Genomic DNA, 6212 nt, shown 5'->3' with positions numbered 1-6212 from the left:
GCACTAGCCCGGGGGTTTAAAATAAAGATGACCCTTGAGTCCGTGGAACCCAAGCGAAAAGGCTTAGGTGGAAATGGTAAAACCAAGGTTGGGCCTTACTGGAGGAGTTTTATTCAAAGCGAACTGTCAAGGGGTTCCCATAGCACCCAACCGCGTAAGGAACACAAAATGAAGGAACATAACACTGGTATGATAGAAACTAGGGCGGCAAGAGTGGAACACCAGGCATAAGGCCGAGCCTTCCACCCTTTACCAAGTATATAGGTGCATTAAAGTAAACAAGATATAATAATGATATCCCAACAATATCCATGTTCCAACAAGGAACAAACTCCAACTTCACCTACAACTAGCAACGCTATAAGAGGGGCTGAGCAAAGCGGTAACATAGCCAAACAACGGTTTGCTAGGAAAGGTGGGTTAGAGGCTTGTCATGGCAATATGGCAGGCATGATATAGCATGTGGTAGGTATCGCGACATAGCAAAAAAAGTGAGCAACTAGCAAGCAAAGATAGAAGTGATTTCGAGGGTATGGTCATCTTGCCTGCAATGTTCTCAGAGTTGACGAAAGTTTGATCCTCGTTAGCGTACTCAACAGGTTCCTTGATCATGTACTCGTCTCTCGGCTCTACCCAAAGCAAGAACACAAGCAAAAGGACCAACAATCAATCACGGTGCAATGCACAATCAACATGATGCAAAACCTGGCATGATATGCGAGATGTGATATGCAATGCATATGCATGCTCCGGAAGGAAAAGATTGATCAAGGCATCAACTTGGCAAACCAAGTGTGCCTCTGGAAAGATGAGATGATTTCGGTTGAAATTGATATAAAGATCACCGGAATCGGATGCACAGTTTGCAAAAGGCAAGCAAAACAAGAATGACACAATTCTGCGATTAACAGCAGAATGCCACCTAGAATGCAACAAGAAACTAAGCTACTGCACTCCAACATAGCAACAAAGCACATGGCAGTGATCTAATCAAGATGCTTGACAAAAGATGAACAATGAGCTACGGCTAAATCACACAAGAGCAGGTTCAAACAAGCATGGCAAAGGTGCAAAAGATATCGTCTTCACAGACTTAGTGAAATATACTAACATGCCAGGAATTAACATCAGGAAGCCAAGTTTAGATCAAGCAAACAACATGATACAGGAACAGATCATAGCAAACAAAGGCATGACATGAATCCACTCAAATCATAGAACAAAAGTCCCTTACTAACCATAAGCCAAAAAGGCATAGAAGATATGATGACACCCATGTAAACATAGCAAGTTTTATTAATAGTTTCAGACTTAGCAGAAAACAGAGCATGGCATAAACAGAATTATGAAGGCATCTTTGCGAGCTCAAATCACTCACCACAGGGCATGACATGACACGATAAGTATACTACCAGCAAGAAGACATGTTCATGAAGCTAACCATGGCAAGAAAAAGTTCATAGCATGCATGGATCAACTACAACAACCATGAAAAAACTGATTAACATGTAAACAATCTGCCAGGGACATTTTATAGCAAAAGTAGAGCAAGATTAAGACTTGTTAGGGCATTCCATAATTGCAAACAGGGCCATGGATGGATAGATCATAACCACATGTCGAAAACACCCTTACTGAAGATACTCAAAACAAGCATGGAACTCACTGTAGCATCAAGTTTACATGGCATAAAAATAACAGCAGGAAAATGACTTGGTAAAATCCTAAGTCCCAGAAATCAGCAATATCACGAAGGCTACTTTGCATGCTTGTGCTAGTCACCACAAAGATAAAAAATACATGGCAAGCACCCCTGTAAAGATGGCATGGCATATATCAAAACACCTATAGAGCTCATGGCGATAAGAAGCACACATCAAATGTGACAAAAATGACAATTCCTCATACTCTGATAAGTAACAGCACCTAAAAATTTATAGCACTCTTGCACCCATGATTTGGGCATCCATATGGACACAAACAAGCATGCCACAATGGAACAAAATGCAGAGCATCTCATGATGAACATTTTGATATATCATGCGCATGAAACGGAGCTACGATCACAGAGTTATGGCATGATGAACAGGGGCATAAAATGTGTGCAGGGAAAAAGACTTAGGGAAAAATCGACCTCCCAGATGGATCTAGGGCTGACTTGCACACGAACCGAGGATCGATGTGGATCTTCGCCGGAGATCGCCGCGATGGCCAGAGTTTGTTGGGGACGGCGAAGAAGAGGTCAGAGAGGAGGAAGGGGAGGCCGGGACGCCGGATCCGGCGCGGGCTCGCCGTGGCGCGCTGCGGCGCTGGCGAGGAGGAGCGGCTGCCGGCGAGGAGCTCCGGTGCGGCGGCGACGGGGCGCGCTCGGTGGAGGCGGCGACCGGTGCAGCGGAGTCGAGGGCGCACGATGGCGGGGCGCGCGGGCGTAGGCGGAGGAGAGCGGGCGGCGGACGCACGGGCCCGCGGGGGCCGGTGATGGGACGCGGCGGCTGGCACGCGGTGGGAGGCGGCGGGACACGTGGCGGGCGGAGATTGGCTGGGCGCAGTGGCGGTGGATGTGTTCGGCGCCGGCGGACACGTCCAGCGGCAGAGAGGGAGCGAGGCTAGGGTTTGTCTGCGCAAAAAATTCTGAGGGAGCCCCAATTTATAGGTAGGAGGAGGTTGGAGTGTCCAAATGGAGTGTAGTTTTCGGCCACGCGATCGTGATCCGACGGTGGAGGACATTGAATAGGTTTGGATGGGTTATTGGGCCATTTTGGAGGGGTGTTGGGCTGCAACACACACGAGGCCTTTCCGGTTACCCGGTTAACCGTTGGGGCCTCAAACGGACTCCAAATGACACAAAATTTGACAGGCGGTCTACCGGTGGTGTGCCAAGGCCGCTTGGCAAATCTCGTTCCATTCCGAGAACGTTTAACACCCGCTCACAAAAAGAGACAAGAGGGGGACGCCGGTGCACGTAAGAGTGTCGGATTGCAAAACAGACAATGGGGAAAAAGCTCGGATGCATGAGACGAACATGTATGCAAATGAGATGCACATGATGGCATGATATGAAATGCATGACATGAACAAAATGCAAAACGAAGTCAAAACCCAACCACGAGGGAATCTCATAACTTAGAGCCGGAAATGGCAAGAGTCAAAGTACAAATATGGTAAGTTACATCCGGGGTGTTACAAATAATAGGCTAATTACCCTGCTTATTGGGGTTTCTATTGCAAACGGTTACTCAGACAGCACCGTGGGTGATGAACTCAAACAACCCGCAGGTTTCTAGAAAGTAGGCGTGTTCGATCAACTAACAATCACACACGGCTTCCGGCAGCGAACTGTTTGTGTTAGGCCACCTCGCACACACGTTTCCACACAAAGAACTATGTGGGATGTACATACCTACGGAAATGATTTTTTGGGATTCACCGTGTGGGATGTACATACCTACGGAATTGATTTCTGGGATTCACCGTGTGGGATGAACATACCTATGGAAATGATTTCTGGGATTCACCGTGTGGGATGTACATACCTACGGAAATGTTTTCTGGGATTCACTGTGTGGGATGTACATACCTACGGAAATGATTTTTGGGATTCGCCATGTGGGATGTACATACCTACGGAAATTATTGGGTTTCCATGCCTCGCCTGATCCCACACGGCCCCAGCCTGGGTCCCACGAGGGCCTATCCTCGACGATTTCTGGGTCATGTGGGAAGGACCCCCCCTATCGCCCACACTCACTTAGCGACGGTTCCAAATGCCGTCGCGCAAAGGGATTTTAAACTGTTTGTTTAGGACGTCGATGTACTAGTGATATGCTATGCATGAGATCAACCATATGTCATATTTGCAATCTCTTCATAGTGACTATGCATATAACATTAAAATTAACCCAATTTGCACATATGGCATAGATGACAAGCCCATGGTTATTGTAATTTGTTTTTTTTGTGAGGATATTGATATGCTTCCTTTGCATCATTTATCTCATATGCCATGCCATGACGACCTAGCTTCGAATATGCATTGTTTTCGATGTTCTCCATTTTCTCCATATGATGTTTCCACTATTGCTCATGAGGACACCCCCCATAGTTTCCTCATACATCTTAGGAGATTTTGATTCATCCCGTCCATTGCATGATCCTCATACTTATGTGCACAATATGCTCCCCATCAATGAAAATGATATTGATGTGCCATATACTTGTATGCTACATTCGCATCCCAATCATGTTATACATAAAAACAAACCTCTCATGATGGATGACATTTTTCTATATCACGCATCTCATTTATTTGAGCATTGGATATTTTGTGCTAACCAACATATGCACGTATGCATCATAATGGATGATGTGTACATATACCAGGCACACACAATTTTCTCTTTGTCTTTGTTTTGTGTAGGTACTCATGAATACTTGTCAACTTCACAATCCCATGATTTGACGAAATGAGCTCTAGAGAGCAATGATGATTTGGGATACTGTGGATTGTTCTTACCACCGCTCTCTTCGCGCAAAGACTTCGCGCATTTCTTCTACATGGCCCTCACTTGGCTATGGGTTATTGTCCATTACATATTTTATGCCCATCTTGCCATGTTCACTTTGCATGACATGCTTATTCATATGCCTATCCCATGCATTTATGACCCATGCTTTGCATTACACATGATGATTGATTCTACTACTTGTATGTGTATCTGCAAGCTTGGTGGAGATATTGCTTGTTCTTGCCATGTTTCCTTTGTGATCCATTCCTATGAAGATACATTGATCTTTCTTTGTGTTCATACGTGCGATATGTCATGTGCATTACCTATATCTATTATTTTCTCACATGACATGATTGCCATGATTTCCTCTAATGTGTTTCATCTTTTCTCCACTAGTTTGCACGCCATGATTGATATGCTTGCTTATGTTGCATCATCAATGATTCATACTTGCTTATTTCATGCGGTTGATGACAACCATCTACATGCTTTGCACATGATTGTTATTGCTTCTTGTCACATATATCCATATGTTGCCTCTTTCATGCTAGATGATTTGGCATATAGTGAGTGCAACAATGACTTACCTCTTGCTAATGAGATTGCCCCCATAGAATTCTCACATACATTTGGAGATTTTGACCTATTTCTTGTGAAACATGCTTGTCTTACCTCGTTGCACCATATACCTAGTGCCATGAATATAGCCATTGTTGCATCGTATTATTCATGCACTTGTGCTTGTAATGGTTATGTGCAAGAGAAGAGAACCATCATGATGGATGATGTGTTTATCTACCATGCGCATACGTTCTTTGTTTTGTTGTGTGCATGTGTAGGATACTTGGAATTTGTGTCGACTTCCACGTCACGTGAGATGACCTTCGAGCTCTTGAGAGCGAGCCTCATACATTCGACCATGACTCACTTCTACACCACCTTTCCTACCACTTCGACATTGTGAAGAATGCACAAGGACACGCCTTCGAGGTGACATCTTTCCTGAACATGGATATTGCGGATCATACTACTTGTGTTGCTTGCACCATAGACTTATTATTCATCTTGGACCACTTGATTGCACACATGTTAGAGATCTTTCTTCGACTTGTCATTTTTACCGTCCCATGCATCATGATATATATGCCTTGTGTGTTGCATCCAATTCTTGGATTATTTTCTCCTATCATATGCTTGGTTGCAACAATCACTACAAAAAAAGACACATCCGTGACATTTTGGGCCAAATGAATTTTTTTTCTCTCATACATATGACACTTCTGTGACGATAATTGTGACAAAACCCGGTATCATCATATATGTGGTGGGCTCCTACTTCTATGACAAAAAATCATGACAGAAAATGGGCTTTTCGTCCTGGGTGGGCCGGAGACGCAGCTGCATGACATTCTTTGGGATGTCCATGATGGAAAAAACCATGGTAGAAGCGAGGGCGAGGAAAATTTCGGGGAGTTCCAGGTTACGGTGGGAGGTCGGGGGCCGAGCGATGCACGTTCCTCTCGTACACGTACGCGCGTGTGTGCGAGGCGTTGGCTCTAACTGAACCCGAGCGAGGCGTTGGGCTCTAACTGAACCCAAGCGATTGCACTGCAGGCTATGCGTTATTACACCTGAGCGATCGATCGATGGCTGTTAACTGAACCCGATCGAGCGATTCCTTCGCTACTGCTGCTAACTGAAGCC

Source organism: Triticum dicoccoides, chromosome 3A (genome assembly GCF_002162155.2).
Source record: "Triticum dicoccoides isolate Atlit2015 ecotype Zavitan chromosome 3A, WEW_v2.0, whole genome shotgun sequence".
Taxonomy (NCBI): domain Eukaryota; kingdom Viridiplantae; phylum Streptophyta; class Magnoliopsida; order Poales; family Poaceae; genus Triticum; species Triticum dicoccoides.
The sequence above is the reverse complement of the archived record's forward strand: the minus strand, read 5'-3'. Positions refer to the sequence as shown.